We start from the raw sequence: 22,391 nt of genomic DNA on the forward strand, positions 1-22,391 counted from the left end.
AATAGGTAAGATCAAAGTTTCCTCTAGTACAGAAGCTGAAAGGAGCTTAAGGATTTACAAGCATTTTTCATTGTTCAACGTGCCCTGACCCTTTGCAAAGGTTTGAACAAGATAGGAACAATGTGAAATTTGTTCAGAGGAGAAAAAGCACAAGGCACTATGGGAATTTAGGTGAGAGAGGGACAGTTAAGATGAGACAAGAACAAATTTTCTTGGAACCGTGATGTCAGGGGAGGGTTAGCTAGTCACACGGATTTAAAAATATTTAGTTTGAAGGAAAAGAAGTGATGATTAGCTCAGTCTAAACTGGTAATAAAAGGGAGCTCAAGTGGCCTAGTTGTAAGAAGCTGCACAGTAATCCCAAAGGCACGCAGTTCAAATCCACCAATTGCTTCATGGGAGAAGGATGGGCAATCTCCTCCTGTTGGATTAATTACCTCTGAAAACCCATTGGAGCGTCAGCTGTGGGTCAGTTCTGACTCCATGGTACACAACAACAACAAAGTGGTAATATGCTGATCCATCATCCATCGTCCATATGTTTTCTCAAACATCCATATTCCCATTCATCCACCGTTATCCAACCAACCCGAATCACTTATTGAGCTCCTGTCACGGCTTATGGCTTGTGTTACTTTTCAGTCAAGGAGGGGGTTGAAAAGACCTGGTTTTTGTCTTTGAGACACTTCCATCTAGAGTGAGGAGAAAAAAGATAAACAGATCATTGCAGCACTGTTTGCTAAGTGCTATAATAAAAGCTTTTCCAGAGTGTCAAGGGAAGGCATGTTGGTGGTGAAGATTAAATGAGATTACATGTGTGAAAAGCACTTTGTGAGCTATTCAAATATTAGTCATTATTATAATCTTCATAACAACTCTGGTAGAAAGGCTTGGATTATTAGCCCCTTAATTTCCCCCCTCCCTGTGTTATAAAAGCTTTCTAACTACTTTACTATAAGTTACAAAATAAAGAAAATAAGTACTCACCCACGATTCAGCTGCTTTAACACTGTCAGCTTTTTACATTTTGCTCACTTTCATTAGTGTCTTTATTTTGGGAGTTTTTATTTTTTGCACATAACAATCATACTGCAGATATCATGATCCTGGCTTTTTCCCCCCTCCCTTCTTCCTGTTGAAAATAAATTGTCTTCATTTTTCCTCGTTGTGGGGGCGCCATAGTAACAGCGGACATTTCTCTGGCTCAGACCCAGTCCAAAGCCCACCCACCCTCCTGTTTTCCTTGTTACTGGGACGCTTTTGTTTCCCTTTCCAGCAATGAGACTCCATGTTCTTCCCATGATCCTCTCTGTTGCCTTAAGCCTGGGACTGTCTGTACCTGGTACCCATGACATCATTTTTTTTTTTGGCTTAGTTTAATTTGCTATCTCTGAAAAATGCCTCCTCTCTCCTGAGCTTTTCTATCCACATAGTGAAGGAGGACGAGGTCTCTGTGCCTACCCATGTCACACTGGTAGGACATTTATTTTTGTGCTCACAGTTGATACTTGAGATTGGGAGTTACTCTGTCTCCATTTTAGTGCCTTTATTCTGTTTTAAGAAGCTAATACTATTGAGGTTCTATTCCTATCCCTCCATCTTTGGGCATGTTGCCAGGAGAAGCTATTGTTTGGAGAGTGTAGGAGAGGAAGACCGGGGATGAGATGGAATGATACAGTAACTGGGGCAATGGAGGTAGGTGTGTTGGAGTCAGTGAGACTGGCTGAGGACAGGGCAGGCTTCAGAGCTCTCGTACATAGGGTTGCTATGAGTTACAGGTTAACTCAATGGCACACAACAACAACAACAACAACAACTACTCACAATACCCATAGGCTGCGAAAAGAACCAATAGATGTGTCTTGGAGACAGTGCAGCCAGTGTGCTTCGTAGAGACAAGGATGGCGAAGCTTAGTCTCACATACTTTGGGCAAGTTCTTCTTTTTTTTTTTTTAATAATTTTAATGAACTTTTACAGAGAATTTGGATTTCCATCCATCTATTGCTGCACTTCTCTACCCGCCCAGCCTTCTCCCCCCGCCCCCCAATTCGCTCCTCTCTTTCAAAAGTAAAAGACTCCCTCCCTGGTACACAATCCCCCCTGCACCCCTCCCACCGCCCCAAGTACACTCCACTATGCAACCTTAATTGTGGACTCTTGTGATAACCATAATACCCTATCATACATCGCTTTTAAATTATTCACTCCTTCATCTGTTTCAGTGCAGTATACACAATTTCCCCAGTTTTTCTCAGTCTTACCCCCACCCTGATAGCAGTCCCATTTTACAGCAGTGGCATCATGCAAAATTTGTCCTTTTTTTGGCAAGTTCTTAAGAGAGGCTCTTCCTTGGAAAGGGACATGATACTTAGAAAGGTAGAAAGTCAGCAAAAGAGAGGGAGACCCTCAGGGAGTTTTTTTTTCCCCCATTTACAAACCCTCAGGGAGATTGACACCGTGACTGCAGCAATGGCTTCAGTGTTGTCAGAGATGACAAGGATGGCACAGGCTAGGACAGGGCTCAGATCTGCTATTCACAACGTGTACCTGAGTTGTACTCAGCCCGAAGGTGCGTAACAACAACAATTTAACTATTGCACCAATTTAGCAAGTGAAAAGTCTCTTCCTGTCCTCATTTTACTAAGTGAAAAAGTTCATTCTACTAGTTTCTTTAATCCAAATGCATGTTTTCATTTTGACTCTTATCTTTTCTGGACCTGTCCATCAATACAGCCATTCACTCCATCCATATATCCCATTGTCTCTTTTTCAAGATAGATCCTGAATCCTACCAATTCACACTAATTCCACCGTTATCAACTCAGACTAAGCCATCAGTGTTGCTCCCCAGGATGGATTACTGAAATAGCCTTTTATCTGCTCTCGGCATTAGCTCATGTTCTCTTGTCGTCTCTTCTCAAGATAGCAGCCAGAGTGATTTTTTTTTAATTTACTTTAGTTTTTACAACCCAAGTTGTAGCATGTCACTCACTCTCCTGTTCCAAACCTTCTGTGGACTCTCATCTCATTTACAATAAAAGCCACAACCTTGCAGTGACCTACAAGGACGTCCACAATCCAGGCCCCTCACCTCATCCCTTCCTGCTCTCCTTTGCTCTCTCTTCATGTCAGTTTCATGAGTATCCTTGTTCCTATAATACACCGGGCACACCTCTGTTTCAGGCCTTAGCATTGAGTTCGCCTGTGAGCCTCTAAACCTCATGAGACTAAGACTTGGCTTTTTGGGTTGTCACTGCGCCCATGGCACTTAGATTGGTGCCTGGCCCGTTAGCACGTGCTCAACCATACATTATTTTCTTGTCTGTTTATTTTCTTTTTTGTTTTGTTTTGTTTTTGTTTCTCTCCACTAGTTTATTTACAAAACTCGAATACAAATTCAAACAAATTCTTTCAATTTCCCTCACCCCCTCATCCATCAAATTGTACAACCCAATGATTAATCCCTCCTTTCCCCTGCACATCCACATCCCTCTGCTGTCCTCTCCCAGCCCTCCTGGATCCTTACACTCATTCTACAATAATGGTTTTATATAATATTTATCCTTGTGGGACTTAGTTAGTTCACTCAGTAGAATGCTCTCTAGACCCTCCCAAGTTAAGGAATAATTTACATATTGCTCCTGTGTGCTGCGTAGTATTCCATTCTCAGTCCATTCATTTGTGGTTGGACATTTGGGTTATTTCCATGTTCTTACGGTGGCGAATAATGCTGCTGTGAACACTGGTGTACAACTCTCACTTTGTGGCTCAGTTTTCATATTCTCGGCGTATATTCCAAGTAGTGGAATAGCTGGGTCATGTGGAATTTCTATGTTCAGCTTTTTGAGGAAGCGCCAAACTGCCTTCCAGATTGGTGGCACCATTTTCTAATCCCACCAACACTATGAGTTCCTTTCTCGCCACAGCGTCTCCAGCATCTATTACTTGAAGTACAAGCTTGATGTGTTGCTGATGGAAAGGTGAGATTCCACCAGCTGTTCTGAGGGAGAATGATGGGCAGGCTCCTTCTGTTAAGACTGATAACCTTGTAAACCTGCTGTGCTAGAATCAACCTAGAGCTCAAAGCGTGTTCTATGTTGCTGCCTCTCATTTGTTTACCCCTCTTCCTGACTGAGTCATTCTAGACAATTCACAAGGCCCTCTACTTGAGGATTGCTGCAGACCAATGGCCTTAAAACTTACCAGTGTAACAACAATACACACTTGTTATGTCACAGCTTCTAGGCATCAGGAATCTGGGAGCAGCTTAGCTGGGTGTTCCTGGCTCAGGCCTTCTAAGATAGCAGTTATCTCTAGACTTGACAGGTGCTGGGGAGTCTACTGCCAATCGCACTCGTGAGGTTTTTGGCAAAGGGCTTCAGTTTTTCACCATGTGGGCCCTTCCCTGGCTGCCTGAATATCCTCATGAAATAGCAGCTGGCTTCTTCCGGAGAGAGTGAGCTGGGAGCTTGGGATAGTCCAAGACAGAAGATAGTCATATAACCTCATCTTAACCTGGCCTATCCATCATTTCTGCTGTTAAACTCGTGATGACACAGAAATTGCAATCTTGGTGAATGTGGGAGAGGACTCTGTTGGGGTGAGAATCCAGGAGGCAGGGATTCCAGGGGGGCACCTGACAGGCTGGCTAACACAAGGATAGATGGTGAGATCATGTTGTTGTTGTTGTTGTTATGTGCCGTTGAGTCACTTCCAGCTCATAGTGACTTTATGTACAACAGCCCTGAACCCCGCTCTATCCTGAGCCAGTTTTACTGTCACTGACACACCTACTCTATTACCTCAGCCACTGAGTCAGTACATCTCATCAAGAGTCTTCCTCTCTTGCGCTGTCCCTCTACCCTTCCAAGCATGATGTCCCTCTCCAAGAACTGGTCCCTCTTGCAGCATGCCCATAGTGTATCAGATGGAGCTTCAAAGTCCTTGCCTCCAAGGAGCAGCTTAGTTTCACCTTCTCTAGGACAGACCTCTTTGTTCTCTAAGCTGTCCATGGTATGTTCACTACCCTTCTCCAGCAGCACAACTCAATTCTTCTGTCTAGGAATATCTAGGAATCAATTCTTCTATCATCCTCAGTCATTGTCCAGCTCTCTGATGCACAGCAAGCAATTTTGAAGATCATCATGGCTTGGATCAGGCACACCCTAGTCTCTAGACTGACATCATTGCTCTTCAGTTCTCTGGAGAGGTCCCTAACAGCAGATTTTCCCAGTGCAATTCACCTGTGCTAGAGAATCAGAATAATATTTTAAGTCTAACTTGCTCCTTTTATTCCTTAGTCACATTCTTGCTTCTGCTTTATGACATCATCAGACATTTCTTGAAAACCCAGTATATTCCAGGCAACGAGTTCCTGCATAGTGCCAGTGAAGTTGTGAGCTGCGACCTGAAAGGCATGTTGGTGGAAAGGCCTGGCAATCTGCTTCTGAAAAACCATAACCGTGAAAACCCTTTGGTGTTTCTGCAGTTCACGAGATTGCCGTGGATTGGAACTGATGGGTTGGAGTTGATGGCCACTGATTTGGTATCGGTGGCAGGCACTGTGTTAGTTGCTCTCACTAATTACTGTAACCCCTGTAACAGCTATGGAAGGGGAATATTTGGACTTGACATTGCAGAGAGATAAACTGATACCCAGAGAAGCGAAGTCATTGCCAACAGAAGATGCTGAGGTGAGCTAGAAAAAGAACCGAGGTGCAGATTCAGGACTAAGGCGTCCGCATCTTGTCCTTTTGCCACACCTTCTTAGTAGGCAACCTTCTTAGTAGGTTCTCAGTCTCCCTTCTAAACCCCTTAACTTGTGAAAGCACTAAGAGCTGACATTAGGGGGCCAATAGCTAAGCTGGTCCTCCCTGGGTGAGAAACCACTAAACCTTCTTTTGTCTTGGTTGGAGAGAATATAGTGAGGTGACAAGACAGTGCCCCCAATCCACTGATGACTGGACTAATCTGTAGCAAAGTGTCCAACATCAATAACAAAAGTATGATTGGAAGAACAATTCCAGTCTTCAGAGTAGGCTTTCTTGATCTCTGAAATATCTTAATTCCTGTATTTTGGGGGGTGGTTTTATTACCCGTGATTACCTGCATTAAAGGTTATCTGTACTCGCTGCTCAGATTTAGTGCGACTCAGGCCTCCCAGGGGCCTCGGCCTGTCAAGTTTTTTTGATGGGATTTTCTTCTTCTCTTTTGCCAGCTCCCTGTGAGATAGCTCCTATTAAATTCTTGAAGCTTCTGAAAGAGCTACAAAAGGAAGATGTTATTATTGTTACCTTCTGGCCAATTAAAGAGCAGAATAAAGCAGTGGCCGTGGCGTCAGGATGGACCTTTCCGATCTTCTGCTTCTGGAGGTGTAAATGCCTGGAGGCACCTGCTGTTCCGCTCTGAATCCATCCCTGCATGTGCGTCAAAGCAGCGGTCCACACGCTCTTGTTGTTAGGTGCCATGGAGTTGGCTCTGGCTCATAGCCACCTTATGAAACCTTTCCTGGCCTGCTGCCGTTCTCACAATAGCATGTATGTCTGAGCTCACTGTTGTCGCTGCTGTTTCAATCCATCTCCTTTTGTATCCTCTGTTTCACTGACCTTCCACTTTCCCAAGGAGTTGTGCTGCCAGCTCGAACGTACATGGTCCAAATTCACCAGCTACTCCATGGGAGAAAGGTGGGCGGTTCTCCTGTGTGACTTACCGCCTCTGAACACCCACTGCAGGGTCAGTAATGAGTCGGTTCTGCCTCGATGGTATACAGCAACAACGATGACTTTGCCAGAGATTGGTCTCCCTTGATGACATGTCCAAAGTAACTGAGATGAGAAGTCTCACTGTCATCTAATCTGAGGAGCAGTCTTGCTGTACTTACTCCAAGAAAGAGTTGTCCATTCTTCTGGAAGCCCACGGTATACTCTTCACAAACTCCATAATGTCTGAGGCAGCAGAAATTCAAGATAGATCCATTTCTTTAAGATATGAGACTCTTCTGATGAGTAGTGTTGGTAAAAGAACTCCTATGGCAGGCTGAATGACAATCCAAAGACAGCCATGTCCTAATCCCATGATCCTTTGAATATGCCAAATTCTATGGCAAATAGACACATTTTGCCCTCTTATTTATTTTAATAAAAGTTTAGAGAGACTTAGCGTTTCCAGTCATTCATTGTTGCACTTAGACACATTTTTTGAGATAATATTTTGCTTTGTCTTCTTGAGCCCCTTTTGAAATCCTCTGTTTAAACTCTTCAGCATTTTGTCCCTTAGTTTTGACCTTACTACCTTCTTTTGCAAGTTTCAGAGTCTAATCTCTTCTGATAGCCATTCTAGTCTTCCCTTCCCAACCCAATCTTTGTAATGACCTTTTGCTTTCTTCATGGGTGGTATCTTTGATGTCATCCCACAAACTCATCTAGTTTTCAGCCATTAGTGCATCACATCTTTTGTTCAGATGAAATCTAATACATCAAATCTGTTCTTGATGCAGTTAGTAAATTCAGGTGGGATTGACTCAAGTTCATATTTTGGTTCTTCTGAATTTGTTTTCATTTTCTTCATCATTTTGAGCTTACATGTGAATAATTAAGGATCATTCACAGTGAACTTCTGACCTTCTTTTAATTGTTAATATTGAGGTACTTTATACTCTCTTCCCACAGGTGTAGTCTGATTTCTGTGTTGTTCATCAGGCGGGGTCCATGTATATAGTCAGTGTTTATTTTTTTTTTTAAAGGTATTTGCAATGAACGAACTATTCATTGTATAAAATGGTATCATTCAGTCTTCAGCCTCATGTCTGTCAACACATCTATGTATTTTCCAATGTCCAGTCTTTATTTTTTGTTTCTAATTTTTTGCTTTCTAGTCACCAATTAATATTAACGCTTTTTGGTTGTATATTCAACATATCAAAATGCTAAAGGGCACCGATGTCAGATTAAAGACTAAAGTGCACCCAAACCAAGCCAAAGTATTTTTTGTTGCTTTCTATGCATCTCAGATTTGTACAGTGAATAGGGAGGATGGAAGAAGAATCAACCCCTTTGAGTTGTGGTGTTGGAGAAGAGTATTGAACATTCCATGGACTTCCAAAAGAATAAACAAGTCTAACTTGGAGAAAGTGCAGCCAGAGTGCTCCCTGAAAGCGAGGCTGGTGAAACTTTGTCTCACATACTTTGGGCATATTTTCGGAAGGGGCCATCCTTGGAAAAAGACATCATGTTGGGAAAGTGGGAGGGTCAAAGAAAGAAAGATTGTCAACAAGATGGATTGACACAGTGACTGTAACAGTGCACTCTGCAGGAGAAGGATGGACAATCTTCTCCCATGCGAGTTACTGCCTCGGAAATCCCACCGGAGGGTCAGCTATGGGTTAGTTCTGACTTGACGGCATAAAACAACAACAATAACCATAAGCACCCGGCCATTGCATTCTATTCTGACAACCACAGTATCTCAGGTATCGATATCTTCCTTGACAGATATAGTATCCCATTTCTGGCCATCAAAATTGTTCACTTTGACACTTGAAAAAGTGTCTCAGTGAGTCTTCCTGTTCTGATCCATGCCATCTTTCTGGCTTTGTGAATATGGCAAGAATGGGTAATGATGCTGTATGTTGTTGTTGTTGTTGTTGTTATGTGCCATTGAGTCGCTTGCAACTCATAGCGACCCGATGTACAACAGCCCTAAACTCTGCTCTGTCCTGTGCCAATCGCACTGTCTCCAACACACGCATCCCGATTACCACAGTTGCTGAATTAATCCACCTCATAGAAGGCCTTCCCCTCCTGTGCTGTCCTTCCACCATCCTGCGCATGATGTCCCTCTCCAAGGACCGGTCTCTCCTCACAACATGTCCAAAGTATGTTAGGCGGAACCTCAGAATCCTTGCCTCCAAGGAGCTGCCCTGTTTAACCCTCTCCAGGATGAATCTGTTTGTTTTTCCTAGCAGTTCATGGTACCCTCAATACTCTTCTCCAGCACCACAGCTCAAAGGCATCAATTCTCCTTCTATCCCCTTTAGTCATTGTCCAACTCTCTGAAGCATAACAAGTGATAGCAAAGACCATGGCCTGTCCCTAGTCTCCAGAGAGACACCATTGCTTTTCAGTACTTTGGAGAGGTTCCTAACAGCAGACTTTCTCATGGCAATACGCCTTCTAATTTCCTGGCTACTGGTGCCAGGAAATCTAGTTTCAAGCCCACCCATTAGAATCCATTTCAGAGTGTTCAGAGTCCATGTAGATAATAAACTTGAAATGTTTATTCTCATGTTGTATGAAAGGAGAGAAGATAAACACACCCCTTGACAAGGATGGAAGAGGCCCTCGAGTCTTACAACAAGCAAACAGTTGAAGAATTCCTGCCTACCTCATGGCATATAACCAGTTTTGTTGTTGTTGGTTTTGTTTTTTTTTTAAAGTGTGTTCTGGGGTTTTGAAGAAGAAGACAAGCAGAAGTAAGAGAAGACCAAAATTTCCGAGAACTTGAGAACCTAGGATCCTGGTCAGAGACGTGGAATCAAGACCCAGAGACTTGGAATCGAGAGATTCAGAATGGTGAAACAGGGGCCCCAAGCTCAGGTTTCAGAATGCCAGCCCTTCGGCTGGCTGTGACTTGTAACTGGGAACAGTGACAATTTGTCAGGGCTGAAACTTCTTCTAGGCCGACTGCTGGGTACCATCCTCTGATGCTTCATATCCCTCCAGCTTCACGATCTCTTACCATCAGCATCACTGCAGTGACAGAGGGCTGCACTTGGAGCACGGTCTCCTGAGGCTCCCTACAGGCTACGAGACATTTGCTTCTCTCGGGAGTTAAGGTCTGCCAGTTTAGACCATCTCTTCACAACATAAAGGACTCGTATTATTTTTAGGGGAAGAGACTAATAGAACTCAGCCTATGGAGTGGGTAACTGCAAAGCTATATACTTGACTTTGCCACTAATTTTCCGAGTAATCTTGGGCAGTTACTTAAGTTTTTGGAGTTTAAAATCAGAATTTATATTTTCACAAGATTCCTAAGAATCACCTGGGGATTTTATTGAACAGTAAATTATGATTCAATATATCTATGATGAGAAGGCAAACTTGCAGCAGGGGTTTGATCCAAATTGGACTGGTTTGAAGAAATGGCTATATCTCTATTTCCTTCGGAAAGACTTGTTGGAAAAACAGCCAATGCCAAGCAACAGTGTTGTGGTTCTGGGCCATCGAGATGTTATGGACAGAGCAGAAGTACCCTCTGGGATGTCCTAAGCGATCATCCTTATGGGAGAAAATTGGTAGTTCTTGTCTCTCAAAGAGTAGCTAACTCGTGGGTTCAAACTGCCAACTTTTTGGTTAACAGACAAATACTTTAACTATTGTGCTGGGCGCTGAGTAAACATTTCCCACTTATTCCTCTGGCATACTACATTGTACGTTGGACAGCCAGCTGAAAGTTCAGTGGTTCTAATCCATCCCCTGACCATGGGAGAAAGGTGAAGGTATCTCCTGTGTTCATAGCCTCAGATGCCTGAGGGTGAGGTGGCATTGAAGGGAATAGACTTGACATCAGTGAGTTGTGTGTGTGTGTGTGTGTGTGTTTGGGGTTTAAAGCCCTAATAAATGAATACAAGTCAAAGTCATTGCCGTGGAGTCAGAACTAACTCATAGCAGAGCCTCCAGTGGCTTTTCAAAGCCCGTCAATCACATGGGAGGAGGCTGTCCATCTTTCCTCTCCCATGGAGCTTCCGCTGGATTTGAATGGCTGGAGAGGTGGTACCTCTGTGTCAGCAGTGCAGCTCTGTCTGGACTAGGCCACTGGCACTCTCTGCTGTTGTGTCCTGTTGAGTCAGAGCCGACCCCTAGCCAACCCTCTAGTAGCTTTTTTGTTGTTGTTATTGTTAGGTGCCGTCGAGTCTTAGATGACTCATAGCGACCCTATGAACGAACGCCTGAGCATTGTTCATAGAGTGTCCGGAGGCAAGCCATTTCGGAAGTGGATGCTGCTCCTGCTTCCAGGCTTGTTTTAGTCGGGAAGCTCCAGCAAACACTGTCCACCATGGGTACCCATTACCACATTTGGCACATCAGTATCTGTATTCAGCATCACTGCAACTATGAGTTACCTCTGTACAGCAATGGACAGACCAGTGCTATACCATTTCCATATATAGAAGAATGGTTGACAAGAAAAACAATTTGAACCTGGCCTGAGGGCCTCAGATTAACATCACCCACCTTTGGCTTAGTAGCATAATTTTCTGTTCACTAGGTCAATGTAGCTCTCTCTATTTCATCATTGTGATATATATATACACACACACACACACACACACATATTGTGTTTTATATATATAGCATGTGTATATTTGTGTGTGTGTAGAGCAGCTTTTTTAGAGGCAGTTAATTGCACGGGGATTGTCCCATCTTCCTTCCGTGGAGCAGCTGGTAGACTCGAACCGCCAACTCCTTACCACTCAACCACCAGAGTTTCCCAATGGGTACCGTATTACCCGCCTTTACAGGTAGAGCACTTAATTTGTCACCTTCTTGGCCAACTCAGAGATAAGGCAGGTGATTCTTATACATCCCCACCTGATTCTTAAACACACATGGATTCGTGTATACGTGTATAGTGATGCACAGATAAGACACCCTTCGGAGCCTGTTACACTGGAGACTCGGATTCAGCCTACCTCTAGGGTAGAAAGTACTACTGGAGTAGTGGGTAATGTGTTGGGCTGCCAACCAAAAAGATTGGTTGTTTGAATCTCCCAGTGACTCCGTGAGAGGAATATGAGGAAATCTCCTTCCTTTAACATTTACAACTTTCGAAACTCAGTGTAGGATTCCTCTGAGTCAGTAATGACTCGCAAGTTCTCAGCCAGAGGTTGAACTGGAATGAACCAGTTGGAGCCCTAGTCTGAAGGTCCTGTTAAAACTGGACGGCACTGGAATCCTAGCTCAGATTTTGAAGGGACTCCCCATCAAATAAATGCTCTAGGAAGTGAAGGGCATTTTGTGGGCATCCCGTGGTTCGGAGCCTGGCTGTAGAAATCGGCATCCCAGGAAAGGTTGTTACCAGCACCGTGGATGGGAAATGTCACAGACAAAGCTTTGTTTTTCTGCTGCAGGAATTAAAGATCAGAGGCAGCTGTGAGGAAATCAATACCAAGCTACTCAACCCTTAATGAGCGGCAGCAAAAGGCTGATGTTGTTGCCTAAAACAGATTTTTTCAAAGCTGTGTTTCTGGGGTGAGAGCATTAACAAGAATGGATTGGATTCTTGTGAGGGGGGTGGTTTCCAGACTGCAGCCAGACAGGGCAGGAATTAAGTGCGCTGGAGCTAGAAGCATTTGATGTGAGTTCAAGTCCTGGTGTGGTGAGTGTGTCATCAGTCTGCCTGGGTCCTTTGGGATAGGACCAAGCAAACTATCAGCGCCTGGGAACTGCCGCAGAATTCCAATTATAATCAACTGGGAGAAATTAGTTTGAAAGGTGGTTCTGGATAGTGGATTTAACATGGCTGTTTTCTGGTCTCTTTTGCTTAAGTCTAAGCTACAACGGCGTAGTGGTAATGAATTGCTCTGCCAACACAAAGGCTTGTGGTTTGATACCATCAGCTGCTCCTCAGAAGAAAGATGGACAATTTCCTTCAGTATGAATTACAGTCTCCAAAACCCCATTGCTGATGAAGGATCAGCGATGAATTGGTTTCAACTTGACCTTACAGAACAACAATAGAAATTTCCTCATCTATAAGACGGACATGCAATTTCTACTCTATTTATCATGCAGGGTATTGGAAGAATAAAATTAAATCCATCTGTGCAGGTAATGTAAGCAGAATTTCTCCCTGCGAACAAATGTGATGTGAGGTACCTTATTTGCAACTTGGAGAGAAAGCCTGAAGGGCAGAAATAACCACAACAAGACCTCAACAGGAGCTAGCATTTACTGACCATTTACTAGGTTTGTGAAGGAACACAGGGAGTGCAGTGGGCTAAGCACTAACCGAAAGGCAAGGTCAGTGGTTCCAATCCACCAGCCTCCTTGAAGAAGATGAGGCAGTCTGCTTCCATAAAGATTTACAGCCTCGGAAACCTTCAAACTCACTGCCGTCGAATTGATTGTGGTTCACATTGCTCCTCCTTCAGGTTTCTGAAGCTGTAAACATTCTGGCACCGTGGTGACCTGGTGGGTAAGGATTTGAGCTGCCAGCGCAAAGGCAGGTGGTTCGACTCTGCCAGCTGCTCCCCAAGAAACACATGCAGTCTCCTCTCGTGCTATTTACAGCCTCTGAAAACCTGCTGGAGGGTCACCTATGAGCCGGTTTTGATTCAGCTCTGCTCCTTTGGAGCAACTGGTCCATTCAGATGACTGCAGAAATGTGGTGTTTTGGTGAGCACCAGACGCTAACCAAGGATTGGCGTCCCAGCTGGAAAAAAGGGTGAGGTTGAAAGAGCTTATGTTTGGTTACCACCAGAGCTCTGCGGCCAAGTTTGGTTCTGTGGGCGGCTGCTGTGAGTCAGAAATGGCTCAGTGGCCGTAAGTTTGGTGTGCGTGGGGCTTTTTAAAAAAGTATTATATTTATTATGTTGTTATTTTGTTATTGTTATGTGCCATCAAGTTGCTTGTGACTCACGGTACAAGCACCCTAAATGCTGCTCTATCCTGTGCCAATCGCACTGTCTTTGACACATTCACTCCCACCAACCCAATCATAGAATTGATCCATCTCATCGAGGGTCTTCCACTCCTGCGCCATCCCTCCACTCTCCCAAACATGATGTCCCTCTCCAAGGACCAGTCCCTCCTTGCAACATGCCCAAAGTATGTCAGACGAAGCTTCAGAATCCTTGACTCCAAGGAGCATTCTGGCTTCACCCTCTCTAGACCAACCTGTTTGTTTTCCTAGCAGCCCATGGTATATTCAGCACTCTTCTCCAGCACCACAGCCAACTCTCCGATGTATAAAGATGTTTTTTATGGTATAAATATTCATAAGGTTATGGGATCCTCACAGCATCTCCGCAGGCGCCTACTCACTCTCTTATTTGGTCAAGTCATGAAGCATCCTTGTTTTCCCAGGACTGAGGGGTTTCCTGAGACACAAGGTGTTTGGTGCTAACGTGGAATGCTGAGGGTGAACTGACATCCATCTGTCACCAAAACAAGATGGTCCAGAAAGATTGAGCAACTTACCTAGACTGCTACAGTTGGCAAGTAAGAGGGTCGTGACTGGATAAGGGTCGGACACCCTGGGACTCATGCTGTTTGCTGCACATTGTTCCCCTTAGACCAGTGGGGCTGTGGAAATGAATGTATACACGTGAGTGACGTGTGTGCCAATAAGAAGCAGTGATCTTCCTAAGAGTTTAAATAGGGAACAGAAGCCCTTGCTGCGAAGGTGCGTTCTTTGTAGTGATGCGGGACATTCCAATTGTGGCTCGTTTTTAAGGGTTTTCTTAGGAAGTTGGGCACAGGCTTGGATAAGGCCTTGCTTTATAGGGCCAGTTTCATGGGGTTGTCATCTTTATAGGGCTTATTTTATCTTGTTCAGTGGCTCTTAAACTTTAAGAGCTGGGTAGCTTATTAAAAAGCCCCATGCGTGGTCCTGACATCAAATAACCTGATTCAGTGTGTGTCCTAGAGGGCCAGGGATTGCACCAGAATGACCTGGTTAAACTATCCTTCTCCTCTTGGCTCTTCCTGGAGCAATAGCCCTGCATCCAGCATCCTTCCCTGCAAACCATTCCTTAGTGACTGTCAGCTCCTGGATGAGCCAATGGAATGCATGCTCTTTAGCCTGGAGACAAGGCCCTCCAGGATCTGTCCTCAGGGTCCCTTACAGTCCAGTCTCCTGCCACTCTTGGCCTCCTGCCAATAACCCCAGTCTGACCCTCGCTGTGTGCCGTTACTGCCTCCCTCTCCCTCTGACCTTGCTTGGTGATCCCAGCTCCCACCGCTTCAGACAGCCAGTCTCTCCCATTCTCCCTTCAAGAGGGCTTTCCAGCAGCCCTTCTTGCAGGAAGATGCCCCTGGCTTGTCCCCTAAACTCCACCTATTTTATGTGTCCTCCTTCAAAAAGACCCCACAACCAAGCCTGTTGCTCTTGAGTTGATTCTGACTCATGGTGACTCCATGAGTCAGGGATCACCAGGCCTTTCTTCTGTGGTGTCATTGGGTAGATTTGAATCGCCAGCCTGTTGGTTGAAAACCAAGTGCAAACCAGAGTGCTTGTCTTGCGTCTCTCAAACTTTCATTGCTATTGAGTTGCAACTGACTCAGAGCTGACCCTTCAGAAGGGTTCTGCAGCCCTGAATCGCAAACTTGGAGCTCGCCCATCGCTTCCCCTCAGGGTGACTGGTGGTTTCGAACCTGTGATTTCATGGTGCAGGTCTGTATGGATTATGCCACCAGAGCTCCTCATAGTTCCCATATCTCTCAGAACTGATTCATAGCTGACCTTCCAGCGGATTTTCAGAGGCTGGAGGAGAGTGCCCATCTTTCTCCTGTGGAGCAGTTGGGGGATTGAACTACCTGCCTTCGGGTTAGTAACATTACTTGGTACTGTTCAAATAACACACCGCGGCCTGTCTTAACTACTGGACTATGAGTTCCCAGTGGGCGGAAGGTTGCTTTCACCCCCCTGTTCTAAAGGCTCCATAAATGATTGCTCAGACACTGACCCAGGGCTGAGGCAGGGGGTGGTGTTTACTTGGTGTTGGCTCTGAGAGCCCCATAAGCTGTCTCAGGCAGTGATTACAATGCTCTGAGCACAATAGATCTGTGTAACCAGGAGCTCAGCAATATTGCAATCATCACTTTCAACTGCTGTGGTGAGAAGGGATTAGGGAATAACAAACTGACAACTGGGTTTATTCTAAGGGCTAAATTAAGAACAAGATTGGCATGCTGGAAAAAAAGAGGCTGAAAGGGGGTGGATGTCAGAGGGAAATTTGAGGGTGTTTATGAGGGGCTATTAAGAGTTGAAATCGGAGTGCTTCAGAAGTGAACGTTGCCCAAGAGGCTGTGAAATCCTCCTTTTACAGCTCTTATCTCAGTTTTTAAGTACAGTGATTCGGAAAGGTAAACTCTGTAACAGCAGGACCCTCTATTGTCATTGTATTCTTGGCCCAGTGTGGGGCCTGACCTGTGAGAACAACTTGACCAATGTCAATGTTACTTACATTGTGTTGACCAGCCTCTGCAAACACTGCTCTCTCTCCCTGGCTTCTCTCTGGACATGCCCTCCCATCTGCCTGTCTCCCTCTCATGTCCTTTTTGGTATAGGCAAGTGATGCCCCGGTGTCTGCCCATATCCTCTTCCCTACTCTGTTTGCTACAGAATGTCCTGCACTCTGGTCCTTGCTCTGCCCAGCTCTCGGATGAGGACTTGCATCCCTGATCGATCCCGAGGTCCTGGACTTAGTATGCAGATTACTTGAGTTCTAGGCCTTGGTTTGGCCATGCTCACCACTGTCTTGGGCAAATTCTGGGTTTATCTCTGGAACCTGGTATCTTGATTCGTTTCTTGGTGGGCCCCTGGCCAATCAGCCCTAGCTTGTTTCTCATCACAGTTACGAATTTGGGTGTCCACCCAAGGCATCTCCCATCTCTATCTGTTTCCTATCATGTCAGAGTGAGCCCAATTCCCTTCTACCTGCTGCTTCTCTGGTGTCCAATACAACACTCCTCTTGATTTGAAAGTTGAAAAGCCCCTCATTTTCACGAAAGTCTTGGTTTAAAAAGAGCCACTGGAGTGAGGGTAGGGGAGGTAGGTAATTGTGCAACAGTGACTAAATATTAAAAAAAAAAAGTGAACTGGGGGAGGGGGAGTGAAGGGGGAATGAAGGGGGAGGGGGAATCAAGGGGGAGGGGGTTAAATGTGCAACAAGGTATGAATGGAAATCTAACATCTCTTTAAACGTTTGTTAAAATCACAATTAAAATAGACTAGGAGCAGCTTTCCTGCCACAGCCCCGCATCCCCTGAAAGTGTGTACCTGCACCACGTTTGTCTCCACCTCTTCCCTGTCAGGAGCGCCTCTCAGCTGCTGAGCCGTCCACTGTCTGCAGTGGTCCTGAAACAACCAGAGACACTGAGAGATGAGAATCTCAGCTCCTTGACAGCCCCACGTTCCTTGATGTCATTTATCCCTAGTCACAGCTTTCAAACCAGCACTATCTCAAGGGATATTGACACAGCAGCCAAGTTCATTGGGCCTGAGGCTGCCACGCCTGGAGTGGCTGGCTCTGGAGCTGGGACTGGGACTGTGTTTGGGAGCCTCATCATTGGTTATGCCAGGAACCCTTCTCTGAAGCAGCAGCTCTTCTCCCACGCCGTTCTGGTCTTTGCCCTCTCAGAGGCCATGGTGTTCTTCTGCCTGATGGTGGCCTCTTCGATCCTCTTTGCCATGTGAAGGAGCCGTCTTCACCTCCCAGAGTTTGTTGGTTTTCTTTTCCCATGTCTTGTCTACCCTGTATGTTCCTTTTCCTGTATCTCCCCAGGCAGCCTGAGCAAAGTGATTGGCTCAGAGTTTGACTGAGGGAAGATAAATAAATACTGTTAATAAGATAAAAAGAAATCACAATTAAAATTTTATTTGATTTTTAAAAAATAATAAAAAGAGCCGTTGAAGTATATTCCTGGGAGCTTTCAAAGGGAGCAGTATAATCTGGCCACTCTGGAGAAATGAGAGTCACAGAGAATGCTTTGTGTGGTTGCGTTAGTGCCAGCGATGCATGTAAATGTGTGTGTATGTATGTGTGTGGGGGGGTACGTATAGCAAATATACATATGTGTAACGTGTCTTACGTGCCATGTCTATGTCTGAGCTGTGGGTGGTGTGCATTGTGTGTATATGTGTGCAGAGGATGTGTGTACGGGGTGAGTTGAGTGTGTAAAGTACATGTTAGCATGGGGCGTGTGTATATGGGATGTGTACGTAGCCGTGCGTGGTGTCTGTGCGTGGAGGGTATATTGTGAGGTGGATCTCTGCATTGTGTGTGCACATACATGTGCATGGTCTGTTTTCATGTGTGTGCAGTGTGGTGTAGTCACATGAGCATGAAATGTGGTATGTGGGGGACGCACGTGTATATGGATGAGGGATTATGTGGGGCACACGTGATGAGTTTACACATATGTAGACTGTGAAAATCTGAGTGTTATGCATAATGGGTGTGGGGTGTGTGTGTGTCAGGGTATGGGGGTGGGTGCTCCTAAGGTCCAGGCAGCATGGGGACAATGTGCTGTTCAAAGCCATCTGAAGTAGGAAGGGTGCTGTGAGCTGAGGTCATTGGTGGGGGTAACTGCATGAAGCCTCAAAGTCCAGAGGCTTGAGACAAGGTTCAGAGAGTGAACAGGAAAGGGAGTGGGAGGCCTGTGAGAGAAAATGGTCAAGGGGGTCCTGGCACTCCCGTGTTGAGGCAGTACAGTCCAGATCAGAGGAGCCTCTCGGGAGGGAACCAGGCAGTGAGTGCCTCTGTCTGTCATGTGTGCGTTGTGACGGGCAGGTCAGTCTTAGCCAGTCTAGGTGGCACGCTTGGTGTGAGATGATGAGAACCCCAGGCCAAATCAGACGTGATTCCTGGGTCACAGAAGATGAACCTGTGGGCTGAGGTCCAGGGATGCCAAGGGGAGGAGGGGAAGAAGGATGAGCAGGAAGGAGGGCAGGAGAGAAACACAGAGAGAGGGAGGGAGCAGAAAAGAGAAAGGATGAGAATGGGAGAGAGGGTGAGGCAGGGCATCATTTAGCCTGTGTCTTGTGAGTTTGTATAGAGAGAAGTCAGGGAAGGTGGGAAGGAGGTTGGGGAAAGAGGAACAAGAAGAAAAGCAGAGGGTGGGAGTTCAAGGAGGAAGAAGCCTGGGCAGAGGAGAGAGGACCAGAGTGGGGCCAGTACAGAGACTCTATGTCTGGAGAGGGGACGAAGGGCCATTGGAATGAAAAGCCTACATGCAATTTCTTCTATCTCTCCCCGTTTAAAAAATATTTTGTATCTCTGAGTGATGATTAAAAAGAAAATGTATCTGGCACCCCTTCTTGGGTCTGAGAGCTTCCCAACACCCTTCCTGCCCTTTCCCCCCTACCTCTGCCTCCTCCAGTCCAAGTCAAGCTGACAGCCCACCCCTAGCTCTTATATTCAGGGAGCTCTATTAGGCCATCTGAGCCTCCGCTCCTCCTCCTCTGATCCAGTCCTTGCATATTTTTGCCATGTTAGCAAATCTGATGGATGATGGCAAACACTTGAGGATAAAATATTGTAATCAGGAGATTGTCCCCTCCTTCCTTCCTTCTCCCCATCTCCCCCTTCCCTCTGCTGTCCCTGGTCCTGGCACTTACCCATTTCTGTGGACTCAGCAGATGGATGGATCGCTTCTGCTAATGCTTTGCTGGAATGACAGAATATGTGGCAGGAATAACCCCCCCCCTCCCCCGACTCTGAAGTAAAAGAGGGACAGGAATAGCTCAGGGAAGTGGAGGAACGGAGAGGGTGGGAGGGAACGAGCAGAAATCACAGTCAACTGGAAGTTCCCTCTGTGGCTCTGTCCATAGAACTTAGTCGAACATCTCATTCTTTCTGCTGTATCTGGTGGTCTGGTTCCTGGTGTACCTGACTTCCTCTCATCTAAGGCAACTGAAGTCTCACCTGACTCTCCCTTCCTTTGAACCTTTCATCTAACAGTCATCATGATCTCTTAAAGTGCAGCATCAGCCACAGCACTGCTCTGCTCTCATATCTTCCGTGAGTCCCCATTGCCCATCAAGTCTCAGTCTGACATCAAAGGCTTCCCATGACCTTGATCCATCTCCTTCATCTCCATTTTAGATACCCTTGTCATTGCCGGTTGTGTGAAAGGCTATTCCCCAATATGGTTTTCTAGTCTTTTCTCAGTTGTTCCTGCCTCCTGGATTCCCCCCGCCCCCTTTTCTTCTCCCATCTTTTTCCTTTGGAAATCCCATTTAACCCGAGCCCACTTTTACATGTTGACTTTGTGAGGTACCCTCCAAATGCTGTTTAGCCCCTTCGTATAGGGACTCTGATTACTGCTACTGTCTTTTCCATTAAGGCTATGAGTTTGTGAGGTTGGTGGCTTCTGTTCTTCAAGGCGGTCTTTCCTGTTCGACTTACCAATGTGATGCATTGAAATATCTTTCAGTGGTTGTCAAATATCTTACCTTATGAGGCAAAATCAAAATTACCATTTGGTTCTCAGTGTAAATCTGGGGGAAATTGTTCTGTAGAGGATTTGGCGACTACATCTTCTCAAGATTTCTGTGTCACTGATGGTGTAGCCATCAGTTTTTGCGATCTAACAACCAACCTCAAAAATCTCAGCAGCTCTGTTGTAAAACGAGACTGACATCAGGGTTGAGGGAAGACAGAAAAGGAGGGAAGGAAATGATGTGTACTACATTGAAACAGATGAGAGAGAGAACTGTTTCAAAGGGATATATGATTGGGTATTATTGTCATGACAGGAGTCCAGAGTGAAGGCTGCACAGTGGAGTGGACTTGGGAGGAGAGATTGCATAACAATGACAGAATTTTTCTTTTCAAAGAGAAGAGTGATTTGGGGAGGAGGGGGTGGGCAGGGAGAAAAGTACAACCATGAATGACTGGAAATCCTAAGTCTCTGTAAACTTTCATTAAAATTAATGATAAAAAATTAAAAAAATCTCAGTGGCTTTTAATAAGTAATATTTATTTTCTTGCTTGTATGTGTGAGTGCTGGTCAGCTAGTCTTGGCCATGACTATGGCTGAAGGTCAGGTTTATGTATTGGATTCATACTCTGTAACATTTCTTTCTCCTTCAAGCAGTGGCTACCTGGGGCTTGTTCCTTTCATAGTAGATCCCAGAAGTGCTAGCAGTCTAGAAGATTCTGCTTGTTCTCTCCACAACTCCATGGGCCAAAGCAAGTCAATACTCAAGACCAACATCAATGGGTAGAGGAAATATCCTTTCCCTCCATAGTTGTAGGAATTGGACAGTCGTATGGAAAAGGGTTTGGAGGAGCAATTTTAATTCAGCAAGAGAGTGAAGAATTAGAGGCAATGACCCTCCAATAGGGACTATGTCATGGTAGTAAAGTTTTGGGGAGTAAAAACCTTACTGGCCTCACAGGACCAGTCCCAGAAGAGAGAAGTTAGACAGATTTGAAGGCATGATTTGGCACAAAAAAAGATCTATATTTATGTATTTGACCAGTGTGGAGCTTCCTAACCATGAGTTTGTGATTAAACTCCATAAACACTGTCATTTTTCTCAGCTATTGAAAAGTGACAAAAATAGAAATATTTATTAAGAGGATCAATTGAGATCAAGCAGCTGAATGCTTTACTAGCTGAAATGTGAGGTCTGTGTAAGTCCAAGTAGTGAAAGGTGTTGATGGAAAGAAGCTGTTCCTGGTGGTCAGAAAAGTGGGGAAGGCAGATGAAGAGGACCACGGCTGCAGGTGCCTCTGCCCTGCTTCACAAAGGTGACCATCTGCCCAGCTTCACGAAGGTGACCGTCTTCCCGGCTTCACAAATGTGACCATCCCTCAGGCCCTGCATCTCACCAAATCCTCACAGCCCAGGGGATATTAGACCTTATCGTGTGACTCTGAAGGAAGAGTAGGAAGCCGTAGCACAATGCCAGGCACCTAGGAGATCAGCACATATTGCTAATGCAACACGCAAAACCATACGTTTACCAATAAATTAGGACTTATGCACGGCCAGTCTCCACCTGTGAGATTTACTGCCGCCGAAAACCCGCTGGAAGGGTCAGCTGTGAGTCAGTTCTGCCTCGACTGAACACAGTAACAACAACACACACGTTTCTCTTTCAGAGGTTTTCTTGTTCAACAGAATTGACAGGAATGTGATCTATTCCTCTCTCGCAGCCATCCACCAGGATGTGGAAATAGCTCAGATTAACTTGTTAAACCCATCAAAACGGTATTTGTTCAAATGAGATTTTATGGGCTGACCACATAAATATTCATCACCTCGCGGCTGTACCTAGATATATTCCACGGCTCCCCTGCCTGGAGAAACCATGTGACAATAAAAATGGAGCCGGCATTGTTATCAGACATCATGTTCAGATTTCTCAGAGCAGCATCTGCCAAAGGATTGGTTTTCTAACAGTCTGCAGCCACCGTGGCCCTCTCCACTGTCCTCTGTGGAGTTAACTCCTGGCCTGCTTTTCCTGACGTTCACCAAAACACTGAGTGCTGGCTTGAGCCATCAAATTCGTGTCCTTTTTTTCCAGAGGAAAGAAATCAATATTAATTGATTTGAAAATGTCAACCCTTATCAACTGCCAGCTGTCATTCCAAGACAGAGATTTTATAGATGGGGTAGATGTTCGCTCTCACCAAGGCTCCTCTCCTGGTTCT

Source organism: Elephantulus edwardii, unplaced genomic scaffold (assembly GCF_000299155.1).
Source record: "Elephantulus edwardii isolate Elephantulus edwardi_28Jun2011 unplaced genomic scaffold, EleEdw1.0 scaffold00015, whole genome shotgun sequence".
Lineage (NCBI taxonomy): Eukaryota > Metazoa > Chordata > Mammalia > Macroscelidea > Macroscelididae > Elephantulus > Elephantulus edwardii.